The 21,033-nt window shown below is 45.0% G+C and overlaps 1 protein-coding gene across 1 annotated transcript in view; it reads left to right on the top strand.

The window, feature by feature from the left end:
* The window catches only part of LOC110491218 (zinc finger MIZ domain-containing protein 1), a 333,151-nt gene that overhangs the window by 213,040 nt on the left and 99,078 nt on the right, over positions 1 to 21,033 (top strand). The gene's annotated exons all lie outside the window — the stretch shown is intronic.

The raw sequence follows: 21,033 nt of genomic DNA on the forward strand, positions 1-21,033 counted from the left end.
GGTAGCCTAGTGGTTAGAGCGTAGGGACGGCAGGTAGTCTAGTGGTTAGAGTGTAGGGACGGCAGGAAGCCTAGTGGTTAGAGCGCAGGGACGGCAGGTAGTCTAGTGGTTAGGGTGTAGGGACGACAGGTAGCCTAGTGGTTAGAGTGTAGGGACGGCAGGTAGTCTAGTGGTTAGAGTGTAGGGACGGCAGGAAGCCTAGTGGTTAGAGCGTAGGGACGGCAGGTAGTCTAGTGGTTAGGGTGTAGGGACGACAGGTAGCCTAGTGGTTAGAGTGTAGGGACGGCAGGTAGCCTAGTGGTTAGAGTGTAGGGACGGCAGGTAGTCTAGTGGTTAGGGTGTAGGGACGACAGGTAGCCTAGTGGTTAGAGTGTAGGGACGGCAGGTAGCCTAGTGGTTAGAGTGTAGGGACGGCAGGTAGTCTAGTGGTTAGGGTGTAGGGACGACAGGTAGCCTAGTGGTTAGAGTGTAGGGACGGCAGGTAGCCTAGTGGTTAGAGTGTACGGACGACAGGTAGTCTAGTGGTTAGAGTGTAGGGACGGCAGGTAGCCTAGTGGTTAGAGCGTAGGGACGGCAGGTAGTCTAGTGGTTAGAGTGTAGGGACGACAGGTAGTCTAGTGGTTAGAGTGTAGGGACGGCAGGAAGCCTAGTGGTTAGAGCGTAGGGACGGCAGGTAGTCTAGTGGTTAGAGTGTAGGGACGACAGGTAGCCTAGTTGTTAGACTGAAAGGTTGCTGGATTGAATCCCTGACCTGTCCTTCTGCCCCTGGAATAGTTATGCACGCTCAAGTTTTCTGTTTTTTTTTTGTCTTATTTCTTGTTTGTTCCACAATAAAAAATGTTTAGCATCTTCAAAATGTGTAAATCAAATGATACAACAACCCCCCCCCCCCCCCCCCCCCCCAAAAGAAAAACTATTTTAACTCCAGGTTGTAAGGCAACAAAATAGGAAAAATGCCAAGGGGGTGAATACTTTCACAAGGCACTGTACATGATATTTTCTGTACTTATGAAATTATTGTTTATTTATTTTTTAATACATTTGGCAAAATTATCTAAAAATGTTTTACTTTGTCATTATGTTGTTTTTAACGTTTTCAACAACATCTGCACCGAAATCTAACAAGAAGCTCCCACAATCTTCTTAACAAGTTCTTTCAACCAGTCGTCAGTCATTTGTGCCAGGGCAGTACATGTTGAGTGTCCTTCTCTATAAGAGTGCTGAAAGTCTGTTCATTTGTTTACAGAAAAATTGCATTGTATTTGGTCAAACACATTTTTTTTCAAACAGTTTGCTAAGAGCTGGCAGCAAGCTGATAGGTCGGCTGTTAGAACCAGTTAAGGCCGCTTTAACACTCTTGGGTAGCGGAATGACTTTGGCTTCCTTCCAGGCCAGAGGTCAAAGTATTTTCTCCAGGCTCAGATTAAAGATATGACAGACAGGAGTGGCTATAGAGTCAGCTACCATCCTCAGTAGGAGTGGCTATAGAGTCAGCCACCATCCTCAGTAGGAGTGACTATAGAGTCAGCTACCATCCTCAGTAGGAGTGACTATAGAGTCAGCTACCATCCTCAGTAGGAGTGGCTATAGAGTCAGATACCATCCTCAGTAGGAGTGGCTATAGAGTCAGCTACCATCCTCAGTAGGAGTGGCTATAGAGTCAGCTACCATCCTCAGTAGGAGTGGCTATAGAGTCAGATACCATCCTCAGTAGGAGTGGCTATAGAGTCAGCTACCATCCTCAGTAGGAGTGACTATAGAGTCAGCTACCATCCTCAGTAGGTGTGGCTATAGAGTCAGCTACCATCCTCAGTAGGAGTGGCTATAGAGTCAGATACCATCCTCAGTAGGTGTGGCTATAGAGTCAGATACCATCCTCAGTAGGATTGGCTATAGAGTCACCTACCATCCTCAGTAGGTGTGGCTATAGAGTCAGCTACCATCCTCAGTAGGTGTGGCTATAGAGTCAGCTACCATCCTCAGTAGGAGTGACTATAGAGTCAGCTACCATCCTCAGTAGATGTGGCTATAGAGTCAGCTACCATCCTCAGTAGGTGTGGCTATAGAGTCAGCTACCATCCTCAGTAGGTGTGGCTATAGAGTCAGCTACCATCCTCTGTAGCCATCAATGCCAAGAGGTTTGTCATTACTGATCGATAACAATAATTTCTCCACCTCTCTCACACAAATGTTATGAAATTCAAACGCACAATGCTTTTTTTTGTCATTATATGCATGATTACAATGGCTCACTGTTCGTTGTTTGAATTTCTAAGTTTGCCCACTTTGCCAATGAAGTAATCTATCATGACGCAAGATGAGACCCAGACGCAAACACAGGAGGCAGATGGTTGGAGTCTGAGAATATGTATTAATCCAATAGAGATGAATCACCCCGAGAAGAGGATGGTCGTGGACAGGCAAAAAGTCCAAAAGGTACCGAAGGACAGGTAGAGTCAAGGTCAGGGCAGGCAGAGTCAAGGTCAGGGCAGGCAGAATCAAGGTCAGGGCAGGCAGAGTCAAGGTCAGGGCAGGCAGAGTCAAGGTCAGGGCAGGCAGAGTCAAGGTCAGGGCAGGCAGAGTCAAGGTCAGGGCAGGCAGACTCAAGGTCAGGGCAGGCAGACTCAAGGTCAGGGCAGACAGAGTCATGGTCAGGGCAGACAGTCAAGGTCAGGGCAGGCAGAGTCAAGGTCAGGGCAGACAGACTCAAGGTCAGGGCAGGCAGACTCAAGGTCAGGGCAGGCAGAGTCAAGGTCAGGGCAGGCAGACTCAAGGTCAGGGAAGACAGAGTCAAGGTCAGGGCAGGCAGAGTCATGGTCAGGGCAGACAGACTCAAGGTCAGGGCAGACAGAGTCAAGGTCAGGGCAGGCAGACTCAAGGTCAGGGAAGACAGAGTCAAGGTCAGGGCAGGCAGAATCAAGGTCAGGGCAGGCAGGATGATCAGACAGGATGATCAAACAGGATGATCAGGCAGGATGACCAGGCAGGATGACCAGGCAGGATGACCAGGCAGGATGATCAGGCAGGATGATCAGGCAGGCGGGCAAGTAGTCCAGAGACAGGCAGGGGTCAGGCAGGGGTCAAAACCAGGTAAACTATCAAAAAGAAAATAGCACAAGGAAACAGAGAGACAGGAAACACAGGGATAAATACACTGGCACAGAGAGACAGGAAACACAGGGATAAATACACTGGTACAGAGAGACAGGAAACACAGGGATAAATACACTGGCACAGAGAGACAGGAAACACAGGGATAAATACACTGGCACAGAGAGACAGGAAACACAGGGATAAATACACTGGCACAGAGAGACAGGAAACACAGGGATAAATACACTGGCACAGAGAGACAGGAAACACAGGGATAAATACACTGGCACAGAGAGACAGGAAACACAGGGATAAATACACTGGCACAGAGAGACAGGAAACACAGGGATAAATACACTGGTACAGAGAGACAGGAAACACAGGGATAAATACACTGGCACAGAGAGACAGGAAACACAGGGATAAATACACTGGTACAGAGAGACAGGAAACACAGGGATAAATACACTGGGACAGAGAGACAGGAAACACAGGCATAAATACTCTGGTACAGAGAGACAGGAAACACAGGGATAAATACACTGGTACAGAGAGACAGGAAACACAGGGATAAATACACTGGCACAGAGAGACAGGAAACACAGGGATAAATACACTGGCACAGAGAGACAGGAAACACAGGGATAAATACACTGGCACAGAGAGACAGGAAACACAGGGATAAATACACTGGTACAGAGAGACAGGAAACACAGGGATAAATACACTGGCACAGAGAGACAGGAAACACAGGGATAAATACACTGGTACAGAGAGACAGGAAACACAGGGATAAATACACTGGGACAGAGAGACAGGAAACACAGGCATAAATACTCTGGTACAGAGAGACAGGAAACACAGGGATAAATACACTGGTACAGAGAGACAGGAAACACAGGGATAAATACACTGGCACAGAGAGACAGGAAACACAGGGATAAATACACTGGTACAGAGAGACAGGAAACACAGGGATAAATACACTGGGACAGAGACAGGAAACACAGGGATAAATACACTGGTACAGGGAGACAGGAAACACAGGGATAAATACACTGGGACAGAGACAGGAAACACAGGGATAAATACACTGGTACATAGAGACAGGAAACACAGGGATAAATACACTGGGACAGAGACAGGAAACACAGAGATAATTACACTGGTACAGAGAGACAGGAAACACAGGGATAAATACACTGGGACAGAGACAGGAAACACAGGGATAAATACACTGGTACAGAGAGACAGGAAACACAGGGATAAATACACTGGGACAGAGACAGGAAACACAGGGATAAATACACTGGTACAGGGAGACAGGAAACACAGGGATAAATACACTGGTACAGAGAAATAGGAAACACAGGGATAAATACACTGGTACAGAGAGACAGGAAACACAGGGATAAATACACTGGTACAGAGAGACAGGAAACACAGGGATAAATACACTGGTACAGAGAGACAGGAAACACAGGGATAAATACACTGGGACAGAGACATGAAACACAGGGATAAATACACTGGTACAGAGAGACAGGAAACACAGGGATAAATACACTGGCACAGAGAGACTGGAAACACAGGGATAAATACACTGGTACAGAGAGACAAGAAACACAGGGATAAATACACTGGGACAGAGACAGGAAACACAGGGATAAATACACTGGTACAGAGAGACAGGAAACACAGGGATAAATACACTGGTACAGAGAGACAGGAAACACAGGGATAAATACACTGGTACAGGGAGACAGGAAACACGGGGATAAATACACTGGTACAGGGAGACAGGAAACACAGGGATAAATACACTGGGACAGAGAGACAGGAAACACAGGGATAAATACACTGGTACAGGGAGACAGGAAACACGGGGATAAATACACTGGCACAGAGAGACTGGAAACACAGGGATAAATACACTGGTACAGAGAGACAGGAAACACAGGGATAAATACACTGGTACAGAGAGACAGGAAACACAGGGATAAATACACTGGTACAGGGAGACAGGAAACACGGGGATAAATACACTGGTACAGAGAGACAGGAAACACAGGGATAAATACACTGGTACGGAGAGACAGGAAACATAGGGATAAATACACTGGTACAGAGAGACAGGAAACACAGGGATAAATACACTGGTACAGAGAGACAGGAAACACAGGGATAAATACACTGGTACGGAGAGACAGGAAACACAGGGATAAATACACTGGTACAGAGAGACAGGAAACACAGGGATAAATACACTGGTACAGAGAGACAGGAAACACAGGGATAAATACACTGGTACAGAGAGACAGGAAACACAGGGATAAATACACTGGTACAGAGAGACAGGAAACACAGGGATAAATACACTGGTACAGAGAGACAGGAAACACAGGGATAAATACACTGGTACAGAGAGACAGGAAACACAGGGATAAATACACTGGTACAGGGAGACAGGAAACACAGGGATAAATACACTGGGACAGAGACAGGAAACACAGGGATAAATACACTGGGGAAAATAAGCGACACCTGGAGGGGGTGGAGACGATAACGAGGACAGGTGAAACAGATCAGGGCGTGACATAATCGTGATCCACAATAGTATTGACAACATCTTCAAAAAGACTAAATGCTAAATCAAGTTCGGTTAAAGCTGAAATTTACATTTGTCACCTTACTGTTGCAGTAAATATTCAGAATATCTTTCTGAGATAATCTTTGTCTGTACATCTGTTATTAGAAGCACTATAGTCTTATAACTATGCAGTATATTCCACACATTTTTTTTTGAAAATGTTACATTTATAAATAAATACATTTATACCCCAATTTTAGTGTATTTCAAGACAATGTAAATAGTGGGTCAATTTGAGAATTCGTTGAGAGATGTCAGCATTTTTTTTTTTCAATTGTATTTTATTTATCCTTAATTTAATTAGTCAGTTAAGAACAAATTATTATTTACAATGATTGCCAAACTCGGACGACGCTGGGCCAATTGTGCGCCGCCCTATGTGACTCCCAATCACGGCCGGGAGTCTGGATTCCAACCAGGGTGTCTGTAGTCACGCCTCTAGCACTGAGATGCAGCGCCTTAGACCGCTGCGCCACTCGGGAGCACAGTGTATTGAGAATAAAAAAATAATGGATTGGTTACATAGACAGAGACCGTGTTTAAACCACAAAGCAACCAATGCTCTTAAAGTAAGACGCTCTGAGCCTTCTTATCCCTTTTAAGATTATTAGGAGCTTTTGGCCATTTATTTAATTCAATCGTATCCTCTAACTGTTAGAGCAAATATGCAGAGGGTCTTCTCTTCTTTGCTTTGCCTATTAAAAAAAAAAATGTTGTAATCTAGTGTACCTCGTCTAATGTGTGTAATGTACCCTTTGGCAAAGCCAGGGAAATGTTTACACTAGTTTGAAAAAGGTAATATATAGACACTGCGGGGGTTTGTCTACAAGCCTAAATCATCAAGGATATCTTTAGCCTGAAATCCAGTCTGTTTGTGTTAACCTTCCACTCCTGGTACTATGTGTCATTTGACAAGGGTGGCAAGGAGTGGAATGATCGCTAAACAAACTGTTACCCAGGCTAAAGATATCCTACTGGAAACCAAACGTGATTTAGGCTTGTAGACAAACCTCCACAGTGTCTATATATGACCTTTTTCAAACTAGTTTAAACATTTCCCACGTACATGTTGTCCAATTACACGTTCATTCTCCTCCTGTCAGTAGGTAGCTTGTCATAGTTCCTAACCCTCAGATGAATGTTGTAGTATACCTTCTGGAAAGCAGTGTACTAGTTGGTACACACCCCTTTGTCTTTAGAAGAACGTGTGGATGGACTGAACTAGACCTGTCACTCACTTGTCACCTTGGACCATTCTTTCATCCTAATTGGGAGTGTAGATTTACATAATGCCTTTCATCCTAACTGGGAGTGTTGGGAGTGTCGATTTACATAATGCCTTTCATCCTAACTGGGAGTGTTGGGAGTGTCGATTTACATAATGCCTTTCTTCTTAACTGGGAGTGCAGATTTACATAATGCCTTTCTTCTTAACTGGGAGTGTAGATTTACATAATGCCTTTCTTCTTAACTGGGAGTGTAGATTTACATAATGCCTTTCTTCTTAACTGGGAGTGCAGATTTACATAATGCCTTTCTTCTTAACTGGGAGTGTAGATTTACATAATGCCTTTCTTCTTAACTGGGAGTGTAGATTTACATAATGCCTTTCTTCTTAACTGAAAGTGTAGATTTACATAATGCCTTTCTTCTTAACTGGGAGTGTAGATTTACATAATGCCTTTCTTCTTAACTGGGAGTGTAGATTTACATAATGCCTTTCTTCTTAACTGGGAGTGCAGATTTACATAATGCCTTTCTTCTTAACTGGGAGTGTAGATTTACATAATGCCTTTCTTCTTAACTGGGAGTGCAGATTTACATAATGCCTTTCTTCTTAACTGGGAGTGTAGATTTACATAATGCCTTTCTTCTTAACTGGGAGTGCAGATTTACATAATGCCTTTCTTCTTAACTGGGAGTGTAGATTTACATAATGCCTTTCTTCTTAACTGGGAGTGTAGATTTACATAATGCCTTTCTTCTTAACTGGGAGTGCAGATTTACATAATGCCTTCTTAACTGGGAGTGTAGATTTACATAATGCCTTTCTTCTTAACTGGGAGTGTAGATTTACATAATGCCTTTCTTCTTAACTGGGAGTGTAGATTTACATAATGCCTTTCTTCTTAACTGGGAGTGTAGATTTACATAATGCCTTTCTTCTTAACTGGGAGTGTAGATTTACATAATGCCTTTCTTCTTAACTGGGAGTGTAGATTTACATAATGCCTTTCTTCTTAACTGGGAGTGTAGATTTACATAATGCCTTTCTTCTTAACTGGGAGTGCAGATTTACATAATGCCTTTCTTCTTAACTGGGAGTGTAGATTTACATAATGCCTTTCTTCTTAACTGGGAGTGTAGATTTACATAATGCCTTTCTTCTTAACTGGGAGTGCAGATTTACATAATGCCTTTCTTCTTAACTGGGAGTGTAGATTTACATAATGCCTTTCTTCTTAACTGGGAGTGTAGATTTACATAATGCCTTTCTTCTTAACTGGGAGTGTAGATTTACATAATGCCTTTCTTCTTAACTGAAAGTGTAGATTTACATAATGCCTTTCTTCCTAACTGGGAGTTTAGATTTAGAAAAATTCAGAACAAAAATTGTACACCTCCACAAGTCCCGTTCAACCTTGGGAGCAATTTCCAAACGCCTGAAGGTACCACGTTCATCTGTACAAACAATAGTACGCAAGAATAAACACCATGGGATCAAGCAGCCGTCATACTGCTCAGGAAGGAGACTCGTTCTGTCTCCTAGAGATGAACGTACTTTGGTGCGAGAAGTGCAAATCAATCCCAGAACAACAGCGAAGGACCTTGTGAAGATGCTGGAGGAAATGGGTACAAAAGTATCTATATCCACAGTAAAACAAGTTCTATATCGACATAACCTGAACGGCTGCTCAGCAAGGAAGAAACCACTGCTCCAAAACCACCATAAAAAAGCCAGACTACTGTTTGTATCTGCACATGGGGACAGATCATACTTTTTGGAGAAATGTCCTCTGGTCTGGTGAAACAAAAATAGAACTGTTTGACCATAATAACCATCATTATGTTCGGAGGAAAAGGGGGAGGCTTGCAAACCGAAGACACCATCCCAAACGTGAAGCACGAGGGTGGCAGCATCATGTTGTGGGGGTGCTTTGTTGCAGGAGGGACTGGTGCACTTCACAAAATAGATGGCGTCATGAGGCAGGAACATTATGTGGATATATTGAAGCAAGATCTGAAGACATCAGTCAGGAAGTAAAAGCTTTGTTGGAAATGGGTCTTCCGAATGGACAATGACTCCAAGCATACTTCCAAAGTTGTGGCAAAATGGCTTAAGGACAACAAGTCGAGGTATTGGAGTGGCCATCACAAAGCCATGACCTCAAACCTATAGAAAATGTGTTGGCAGAACTGAAAAAGTGTGTGCGAGCAAGGAGGCCTACAAACCTGACTCAGTTACACCAGCTCTTTCAGGAGGAATGGGACAAAATTCACCCAACTTATTGTGGGAGGCTTGTGGAAGGCTACCCGAAATGTTTGACCCAAGTTAAACAATTTAAAGGCAATGCTACCAAATACTAGTTGAGTGTATGTAAACTTCTGACCCACTGGGAATGTGATGAAAGAAATAAAAGCAGAAATAAATCATTCTCTCTACTATTATTCTGACATTTCACATTCTTAAAATAAAGTGGTGGATCCTAAATGACCTTTAGACAGGGATTTTTTACTAGGATTAAATGTCGGGAATTGTGAAAAACTGAGCTTAAATGTATTTGGCTAAGGTGTGTGTAAATCTCCGACTGTAGAGTTATAGGATTATATTTAGGACATAAGAACCTAGCTTGAAGGTATCCTTTCCTGCTGTTACCAGGGAGTATTCAGCTGGCTGTTGGTGTGACCAGTTTAATGAGCAGCAGGTGTCTTTTCCTCCCGTTTCATCAATTCAATCTGTGTCTTTGCAGTGAACATCTCCAGGCTTTTCCAGAGCTCGAAGGGAAACTGTCATTTTAGTTAATAGGCAGTATTGTGAAGACTGCAGAGTAGACTTTAGGTCGTGGTGAAACGTAGGGCACTGTGAAGGGAATAGAGTGAAGGGAATAGAGTGCCATTTGTGACGCATTCTGAGTACTTGCCACTACTCAGAGAGCCTCACATAGCTCTTGATGTGGTCGAGAAATAACCACCTACTGCACCCTACTGTAGTCTACTGCCCTCTAGTGTGGTCTACTGTACCCTATTGTTGCCTCCTGTACCCTACTGTAGTCTACTGCACACTACTGTACCCGACTGTACCATACTGTACCCTACTGTAGTCTACTGTACCCTAATGTGATCTACTGTACCTTATGGTACCCTACTCCACCCTACTGTGCCCTACTCCACCCTACTGCAGTCTACTGTACCCTACTGTAGTCTACTGTACTCTACTGTACCCTACTGTAGTCTACTGTACCCTACTCTACCCTACTGTGCCCTACTCCACCCACCGTGCCCTACTCTACCCTCCTGTACCCTACTCCACCCTACTCCACCCTACTCTACCCTCCTGTACCCTACTCCACCCTACCGTGCCCTAATCTACCCTCCTGTACCCTACTCCACCCTACTCTACCCTCTTGTACCCTACTCTACCCTCCTGTACCCTACTCCACCTTACTGTCGTCTACTGTACCCTACTGTACCCTACCACACCCTACTGTAGTGTAGTGTACCCTACTGTAGTCTACTCGACCCTACTGTAGTCTACTGTACCCTACTGTAGTGTACTGTACCATAATGTAGTCTACTCTGCCCTACTGTAGTCTACTGTACCCTACTGTAGTGAACTGTACCCTACTCCACCCCACTGTGCCCTACTCCACCCCGCTGTGCCCTACTCCACCCTACTCTACCCTCCTGTGCCCTACTCCAGCCTACTCTACCCTCATGTACCCTACTCCACCCTACTCTACCCTCCTGTACCCTACTCCACCCTACTCTACCCTCCTGTACCCTACTCCACCCTACTCTACCCTCCTGTGCCCTACTCCACCCTACTCTACCCTCCTGTACCCTACTCCACCCTACTCTACCCTCCTGTGCCCTACTCCACCCTACTCTACCCTCCTGTACCCTACTCCACCCTTCTCTACCCTCCTGTAGCCTATCCCACCCTACTGCAGTCTACTGTACCCTACTCTACCCTACTGTGCCCTACTCCACCCACCGTGCCCTACTCTACCCTCCTGTACCCTACTCCACCCTACTCCACCCTACTCTACCCTCCTGTACCCTACTCCACCCTACCGTGCCCTAATCTACCCTCCTGTACCCTACTCCACCCTACTCTACCCTCTTGTACCCTACTCTACCCTCCTGTACCCTACTCCACCTTACTGTCGTCTACTGTACCCTACTGTACCCTACCACACCCTACTGTAGTGTAGTGTACCCTACTGTAGTCTACTCGACCCTACTGTAGTCTACTGTACCCTACTGTAGTGTACTGTACCATAATGTAGTCTACTCTGCCCTACTGTAGTCTACTGTACCCTACTGTAGTGAACTGTACCCTACTCCACCCCACTGTGCCCTACTCCACCCCGCTGTGCCCTACTCCACCCTACTCTACCCTCCTGTGCCCTACTCCAGCCTACTCTACCCTCATGTACCCTACTCCACCCTACTCTACCCTCCTGTACCCTACTCCACCCTACTCTACCCTCCTGTACCCTACTCCACCCTACTCTACCCTCCTGTGCCCTACTCCACCCTACTCTACCCTCCTGTACCCTACTCCACCCTACTCTACCCTCCTGTGCCCTACTCCACCCTACTCTACCCTCCTGTACCCTACTCCACCCTTCTCTACCCTCCTGTAGCCTATCCCACCCTACTGCAGTCTACTGTACCCTACTGTACCCTATCACACCCTACTATAGTCTTCTGTACCCTACTGTACCCTACCACACCCTACTGTAGTCTATTTATGTTACTCCACCTTACTGTTTTCTACTATACCCTACACTACCCTACTGTAGTCTACTTTACCCTGCTGCAGTCTACTGTACCCTACTGTACCCTACTGTAGTCTACTGTACCATACTGTAGTCTACTGTACCCTACTGTAGTCTACTGTACCCTACTGTACCCTACTGTAGTCTACTGTACCCTACTGTAGTCTACTGTACCCTACTGTAGTCTACTGTACCCTACTGTACCCTACTGTAGTCTACTGTACCCTACTGTAGTCTACTGTACCCTACTGTACCCCACTGTAGTCTACTGTACCCTACTGTAGTCTACTGTACCCTACTGTACCCCACTGTAGTATACTGTACCCTACTGTAGTCTACTGTACCCTACTGTACCCCACTGTAGTCTACTGTACCCTACTGTAGTCTACTGCACCCTACTGTACCCCACTGTAGTCTACTGTACCCTACTGTACCCCACTGTAGTCTACTGTACCCTACTGTAGTCTATTGTACCCTACTGTACCCCACTGTAGTCTACGGTACCCTACTGTAGTCTACTGTACCCTACTGTAGTCTACTTTACCCTACTGTGCCCTACTGTACCCTACTGTACCCCACTGTAGTCTACTGTACTCTACTGTACCCTACTGTGCCCTACTGTACCCTACTGTACCCCACTGTAGTCTACTGTACCCTACTGTACTCTACTGTACCCTACTGTACCCTACTGTACCCCACTGTAGTCTACTGTACCCTACTGTAGTCTACTGTACCCACCCAGTTTACAGTACTAACAGAGGTAGAGGGTGGAGGCACCAGTCAGTGGTTAGTTACACAGTAAGCTCTTTATTCACATCCTAAACACACTCATTTGCATATGTTTCCTTGAGGAGTTACCTACTATTGGTAAGTACTATTAGACTGTATGTGTTTTCATTGCTTTTGGTGTTTAAATTGAATTGTTGCACTTTTTTGTGTGTGTTTTTAAAAAGCGTGTTTCCCAAATAACACGTAGCAGCAGTAGATCTATAGGTCTTGATAAATGTGACTGCGCGGGTAGATTGCTGCTAGCTTTTCTAACGAATAGAGGAAAGTAGAACGTGCTATCAGATCAGTCCCTTGTACGACTGTGTGATGAGACTCCTTCGCGATACAAAAACCGCCACAGTTCTGCTGACGTCCCTCTACAATTAAGACTCTGAAATTACAACTATGTTTTCGACTGTTTGTGCTGAAACTAGAAATAACCATTTTTTTGGGGGGGGGAAAACATTTTCCTTGAATCCATGTTTAGATTTTAATTAGACAACACACACTCATATATCTTCCTCATAATGGGACTATGCTTCTATAAATAAGGCAAAAGAAATGCATGTAGAAGCTATCGTCTTTTCTGGTGTCAAGTCGAGGCTATACTTTAGAGAAAGATAATAACATGTTACTGTAGCAGAGAGGAGAGGACTGGTGTTCTACTGAAATATCCTCAGGGTCTGTATTCAACTTTCCCCATGGGTGCAACTGAACTTCAACATCCGGTAGGGAGTCAAGATATAGGGATAGAATGGAGAGGAGGACTAGAGAGGAGGATTAGAGAGGAGGACTAGAGAGAGAGAGATAGAAAGGAGGAGGACTAGAGAGGAGGACTAGAGAGGAGGACTAGTGAGGAGGACTAGAGATGAGGACTAGAGAAAGAGGGATAGAAAGGAGGAGGACTAGAGAGGAGGAGGACTAGAGAGGAGGACTAGAGAGAGAGAGATAGAAAGGAGGAGGACTAGAGAGGAGGACTAGAGAGGAGGACTAGAGAGGAGGAGGACTAGAGATGAGGACTAGAGATGAGGACTAGAGAAAGAGGGATAGAAAGGAGGAGGACTAGAGAGGAGGAGGACTAGAGAGGAGGATTAGAGAGGAGGACTAGAGAGAGAGAGATAGAAAGGAGGAGGACTAGAGAGGAGGATTAGAGAGGAGGACTAGAGAGGAGGACTAGAGAGGAGGAGGACTAGAGATGAGGACTAGAGAAAGAGGGATAGAAAGGAGGAGGACTAGAGAGGAGGAGGACTAGAGAGGAGGATTAGAGAGGAGGACTAGAGAGAGAGAGATAGAAAGGAGGAGGACTAGAGAGGAGGATTAGAGAGGAGGACTAGAGAGGAGGACTAGAGAGGAGGAGGACTAGAGATGAGGACTAGAGAAAGAGGGATAGAAAGGATGAGGACTAGAGAGGAGGAGGACTAGAGAGGAGGAGGACTAGAGAGGAGTACTAGAGAGGAGGACTAGAGAGGAGGACTAGAGAGGAGGACTAGAGAGGAGGAGGACTAGAGAGGAGGACTAGAGAGGAGGACTAGAGAGAGAGGGATAGAAAGGAGGAGGACTAGAGAGGAGGAGGACTAGAGAGGAGGACTAGAGAGGAGGACTAGAGAGAGAGGGATAGAAAGGAGGAGGACTAGAGAGGAGGAGAACTAGAGAGGAGGACTAGAGAGGAGGAGGACTAGAGAGGAGGAGGACTAGAGAGGAGGACTAGAGAGAGAGGGATAGAAAGGAGGAGGACTAGAGAGGAGGAGGACTAGAGAGGAGGACTAGAGAGAGAGGGATAGAAAGGAGGAGGACTAGGGATAGAGGGATACACAGGATCCCAAATGACACCTTATTCCCGATTTAGTGCAGTACTTTTGACCAGTGCCCATAGGGACTATAGAGGTAACAGGGTTCCCTTTAGTGTACATACCTACTGCTGCAGAGGCATGTTGCTGGAGTTGTATATCTTTAAAGGTCAAAGGTCAAAGAGATTGGAAGGGGTCTCCTTTTGCAGATAATGGCATGGGTAAATCAAAGAGGTCCCTGCCACTTAAACAGTGATTTACGATGGCTCCTGTGGCCTGTTGGGCTGCACTTAATACTGCCGCTCAGTGGGCATCGGAGCACTGTGGCGTCAATGGCCTCTATCTCTCTGTCTCTCTCTCTCTCTCTCTCTCTTTGTCTCTCTCTCTCTCTCTCTCTCTCTCTCTCTCTCTGTCTCTCTCTCTCTCTCTCTCTCTCTGTTTCTCTCTTTCTCTGTTTCTCTCGCTCTCTCTCTGTCTCTCTCTGTTTCTCTCTCTATGTTTCTCACTCTCTCTCTCCCTCTCTCTCTCCCTCTCTCTCTGTTTCTCACTCTCTCTCTCCCTCTCTCTCTCGCTCTCTCTCTGTTTCTCACTCTCTCTCTGTCCCAATTTTAAATTTCTTTAGCAACGGTCAAGGTCTTTAGGTCGTTTACCTTTGATCTGGAGTCAACTTTTTGCACAATTTAATATGAAATTAATCAATCAATCAAATTTATTTTATATAGCCCTTCGTACATCAGTTGATATCTCAAAGTGCTGTACAGAAACCCAGCCTAAAACCCCAAACAGCAAGCAATGCAGGTGAAGAAGCACGGTGGCTAGGAAAAACTCCCTAGAAAGGCCAAAACCTAGGAAGAAACCTAGAGAGGAACCAGGCTATGTGGGGTGGCCAGTCCTCTTCTGGCTGTGCCGGGTGGAGATTATAACAAAACATGGTCAAGATGTTCAAATGTTCATAAATGACCAGCATGGTCGAATAATAATAAGGCAGAATAGTTGAAACTGGAGCAGCAGCACAGTCAGGTGGACTGGGGACAGCAAGGAGTCATCATGTCAGGTATTCCTGGGGCATGGTCCTAGGGCTCAGGTCCTCCGAGAGAGAGAAAGAAAGAGAGAATTAGAGAGAGCATATGTGGGATGGCCAGTCCTCTTCTGGCTGTGCCGGGTGGAGATTATAACAGAACATGGCCAAGATGTTCAAATGTTCATAAATGATCAGCATGGTTGAGGCAGAACAGTTGAAACTGGAGCAGCAGCACAGCCAGGTGGACTGGGGACAGCAAGGAGTCATCATGTCAGGTAGTCCTGGGGCATGGTCCTAGGGCTCAGGTCCTCCGAGAGAGAGAAAGAGAGAAGGAGAGAATTAGAGAACGCACACTTAGATTCACACAGGACACCGAATAGGACAGGAGAAGTACTCCAGATATAACAAACTGACCCTAGCCCCCCGACACATGACACATTCTAGTACTGCAGCATAAATACTGGAGGCTGAGACAGGAGGGGTCAGTTCTATATTATATCAATTATATAGTAATAATTTAGTATATATTCACATTGATAGAGGTTGCTATGGGTGCTTTACAATGCACAGAGCTTGAGAGTTTAGTCATCATGATTGACCAAACTTTATTGCCAGCAGCTCAGTTTGTTTTCTGTGTGTTTGGTCTATCCATGCTTCACAGTCCTCCATTCCTTACCACTGTGTTGTCTCTCTCTCTCTCTCTCTCTCTCTCTCTCTCTCTCTCTTTCTTTCTTTCTCTTTCTCTCTATCTCTCTCTCTCTCTTTCTTTATTTCTCTTTCTCTCTCTCTGTCTCTCTCTGTCAATTCAATTCAATTCAATTCAAGGGCTTTATTGGCATGGGAAACGTGTTAACATTGCCAAAGCAAGTGAGGTAGACAACATACAAAGTGAATATATAAAGTGAAAAACAACAAAAATTAACAGTAAACATTACACATACAGAGGTTTCAAAACAGTAAAGACATTACAAATGTCATATTATATATATATACAGTGTTTTAACAATGTACAAATGGTTAAAGGACACAAGATAAAATAAATAAGCATAAATATGGGTTGTATTTACAATGGTGTTTGTTCTTCACTGGTTGCCCTTTTCTCGTGGCAACAGGTCACAAATCCTGCTGCTGTGATATTGGCACACTGTGGAATTTCACCCAGTAGATATGGGATTTGTTTTAGAATTTGTTTTAGAATTCTTTGTGGGTCTGTGTAATCTGAGGGAAATATGTCTCTCTAATATGGTCATACATTGGGCAGGAGGTTAGGAAGTGCAGCTCAGTTTCCACCTCATTTTGTGGGCAGTGAGCACATAGCCTGTCTTGTCTTGAGAGCCATGTCTGCCTACGGCGGCCTTTCTCGATAGCAAGGCTATGCTCACTGAGTCTGTACATAGTCAAAGCTTTCCTTAATTTTGGGTCAGTCACAGTGGTCAGGTATTCTGCCGCTGTGTACTCTCTGTGTAGGGCCAAATAGCATTCTAGTTTGCTCTGTTTTTTTGTTAATTCTTTCCAATGTGTCAAGTAATTATCTTTTTGTTTTCTCATGATTTGGTTGGGTCTAATTGTGCTGTTGTCCTGGGGCTCTGTAGGGTGTGTTTGTGTTTGTGAACAGAGCCCCAGGACCAGCTTGCTTAGGGGACTCTTCTCCAGGTTCATCTCTCTGTAGGTGATGGCTTTGTTATGGAAGGTGTGTGAATCGCTTCCTTTTAGGTGGTTGTAGAATTTAACGGCTCTTTTCTGGATTTTGATAATTAGTGGGTATCGGCCTAATTCTGCTCTGCATGCATTATTTGGTGTTCTACGTTGTACACTGAGGATATTTTTGCAGAATTCTGCATGCAGAGTCTCAATTTGGTGTTTGTCCCATTTTGTGAAGTCTTGGTTGGTGAGCGGACCCCAGACCTCACAACCATAAAGGGCAATGGGCTCTATGACTGATTCAAGTATTTTTAGCCAAATCCTAATTGGTATGTTGAAATTTATGTTTCTTTTGATGGCATAGAATGCCCTTCTTGCCTTGTCTCTCAGATCGTTCACAGCTTTGTGGAAGTTACCTGTGGCGCTGATGTTTAGGCCAAGGTATGTATAGTTTTTTGTGTGCTCTAGGGCAACAGTGTCTAGATGGAATTTGTATTTGTGGTCCTGGTGACTGGACCTTTTTTGGAACACCATTATTTTGGTCTTACTGAGATTTACTGTCAGGGCCCAGGTCTGACAGAATCTGTGCATAAGATCTAGGTGCTGCTGTAGGCCCTCCTTGGTTGGTGACAGAAGCACCAGATCATCGGCAAACAGCAGACATTTGACTTCGGATTCTAGCAGGGGGAGGCCGGGTGCTGCCGACTTTTCTAGTGCCCGCGCCAATTCGTTGATATATATGTTGAAGAGGGTGGGGCTTAAGCTGCATCCCTGTCTAACCCCACGACCCTGTGTGAAGAAATGTGTGTGTTTTTTGCCAATTTTAACCGCACACTTGTTGTTTGTGTACATGGATTTTATAATGTCGTATGTTTTACCCCCAACACCACTTTCCATCAGTTTGTATAGCAGACCCTCATGCCAGATTGAGTCGAAGGCTTTTTTGAAATCAACAAGGCATGAGAAGACTTTGCCTTTGTTTTGGTTTGTTTGGTTGTCAATTAGGGTGTGCAGGGTGAATACATGGTCTGTTGTACGGTAATTTGGTAAAAAGCCAATTTGACATTTGCTCAGTACATTGTTTTCATTGAGGAAATGTACGAGTCTGCTGTTAATGATAATGCAGAGGATTTTCCCAAGGTTACTGTTGACACATATTCCACGGTAGTTATTGGGGTCAAATTTGTCTCCACTTTTGTGGATTGGGGTGATCAGTCCTTGGTTCCAAATATTGGGGAAGATGCCAGAGCTAAGGAGGATGTGAAAGAGTTTTAGTATAGCCAATTGGAATTTGTGGTCTGTATATTTGATCATTTCATTGAGGATACCATCAACACCACAGGCCTTTTTGGGTTGGAGGGTTTGTATTTTGTCCTGTAACTCATTCAATGTAATTGGAGAATCCAGTGGGTTCTTTAATAGTTGATTCTAAGATCTGTATTTGATCATGTATATGTTTTTGCTCTTTATTCTTTGTTATAGAGCCAAAAAGATTGGAGAAGTGGTTTACCCATACATCTCCATTTTGGATAGATAATTCTTCGTGTTGTTGTTTGTTTAGTGTTTTCCAATTTTCCCAGAAGTGGTTAGAGTCTATGGATTCTTCAATTGCATTGAGCTGATTTCTGACATTCTGTTCCTTCTTTTTCCGTAGTGTATTTCTGTATTGTTTTAGTGATTCACCATAGTGAAGGCGTAGACTCAGGTTTTCCGGGTCTCTATGTTTTTGGTTGGACAGGTTTCTCAATTTCTTTCTTAGATTTTTGCATTCTTCATCAAACCATTTGTCATTATTGTTAATTTTCTTCGGTTTTCTATTTGAGATTTTTAGATTTGATGGGGAAGCTGAGAGGTCAAATATACTGTTAAGATTTTCTACTGCCAAGTTTACACCTTCACTATTACAGCGGAACGTTTTACCCAGGAAATTGTCTAAAAGGGATTGAATTTGTTGTTGCCTAATTGTTTTTTGGTAGGTTTCCAAACTGCATTCCTTCCATCTAGAGCATTTCTTAATGTTACTCAGTTCCTTTGGCTTGTTTTTAGATGGTTGTCTCTCTCTCTCTTTCTTTCTCTCTCTTTCTTTATTTCTCTCTCTTTCTCTCTCTCTCTCTCTGTCTCTCTCTCTTTGTCTCTCTCTCTATCTCTCTCTCTCCCTGTCTCTCTCTCCCACTCTCTCTCTCTATCTCTCTCTCTCTCTTTCTCTCTCTCTCTCTGTCTCTCTCTCTCTCTCTCTCTCTCTCTCTCTCTAATGAGAATAACAATACATTAAGGCAATGGTAGTAGACCAGTGTCAACCTGACTGAGAAGACACATGACCTGGTAGTAGACCAGTGTCAACCAGACTGATAAGACACATGACGTGGTAGTAGACCAGTCTCAACATGACTGAGAAGACACAAGACCTGGTAGTAGACCAGTGTCAACATGACTGAGAAGACACATGACCTGGTATGAAAGGTCTGAGTATTTGTCACAGTGTAATAGGAAATGCAGCTCTGTCTCTACCTCTCCCCTGGAGCAGAGTGAGCACAGCCTGTCCTCTCTGGGCTGCCAGGTTTGTCTGTGACGACCGGTCTCTATAGCCAGACTGTCCTCTCTGAGCAGCCAGGTTTGTCTGTGACGACCTGTCTCTATAGCCAGACTGTCCTCTCTGGGCAGCCAGGTTTGTCTGAGACGACCGGTCTCTATAGCCAGACTGTCCTCTCTGGGCAGCCAGGTTTGTCTGTGACGACCGGTCTCTATAGCCAGACTGTCCTCTCTGGGCAGCCAGGTTTGTCTGTGACGACCGGTCTCTATAGCCAGACTGTCCTCTCTGGGCAGCCAGGTTTGTCTGTGACGACCGGTCTCTATAGCCAGACTGTCCTCTCTGGGCAGCCAGGTTGGTCTGTGACGACCGGTCTCTATAGCCAGACTGTCCTCTCTGGGCAGCCAGGTTTGTCTGTGACGACCGGTCTCTATAGCCAGACTGTCCTCTCTGGGCAGCCAGGTTTGTCTGTGACGACCGGTCTCTATAGACAGACTGTGCTCACTGAGTCTGTACCTAGTCAATGTTTTCCTCAGTTTTCTATCAGTCACAGTGGTCAGATAGTCTGCCACCATGTACTGTCTGTTTAGAGCCAAATAGCACTGAAGTTTACTTAGATTTGTTTGTGGTGTCTTTCCAATAGGTTATACATTTTTATTTTTGTTTTGTGATGATTTGGTTGGGCCAGATTTTCTGACTGCTGTCCTGAGGCTCTATGGGGTTGGTTTGGGTTGGTGAACTGAGCCTCAGAACCAGCTGGCTGACTGCTGTCCTGAGGCTCTATGGGGTTGGTTTGGGTTGGTGAACTGAGCCTCAGAACCAGCTGGCTGACTGCTGTCCTGAGGCTCTATGGGGTTGGTTTGGGTTGGTGAACTGAGCCTCAGAACCAGCTGGCTGAGTGCTGTCCTGAGGCTCTATGGGGTTGGTTTGAGTTGGTGAACTGAGTCTCAGAACCAGCTGACTGAGTGTTGTCCTGAGGCTCTATGGGGTTGGTTTGAGTTGGTGAACTGAGCCTCAGAACCAGCTGGCTGACTGCTGTCCTGAGGCTCTATGGGGTTGGTTTGGGTTTGTGAACTGAGCCTCAGAACCAGCTGGCTGACTGCTGTCCTGAGGCTCTATGGGGTTGGTTTGAGTTGGTGAACTGAAGAACCAGCTGGCTGAGTGTTGTCCTGAGGCTCTATGGGGTTGGTTTGAGTTGGTGAACTGAAGAACCAGCTGGCTGAGTGCTGTCCTGAGGCTCTATGGGGTTGGTTTGGTTTAGTGAACTGAGCCTCAGAACCAGCTGGCTGACTGCTGTCCTGAGTCTCTATGGGGTTGGTTTGGGTTGGTGAACTGAGCCTCAGAATCAGCTGGCTGAGGGGACTCTTCTCTTGTTTCATCTCTTGACATTGTAGAGCTGTGTGATGGAATGTTTTGGGGTCACTTGTTTTTAGATGGTTGTCTCTCTCTCTCTCTTTCTTTCTCTCTCTTTCTTTATTTCTCTCTCTTTCTCTCTCTCTCTCTGTCTCTCTCTCTTTGTCTCTCTCTCTCTGTCTCTCTCT

This window comes from Oncorhynchus mykiss, chromosome 16 (assembly GCF_013265735.2).
Source record: "Oncorhynchus mykiss isolate Arlee chromosome 16, USDA_OmykA_1.1, whole genome shotgun sequence".
Lineage (NCBI taxonomy): Eukaryota > Metazoa > Chordata > Actinopteri > Salmoniformes > Salmonidae > Oncorhynchus > Oncorhynchus mykiss.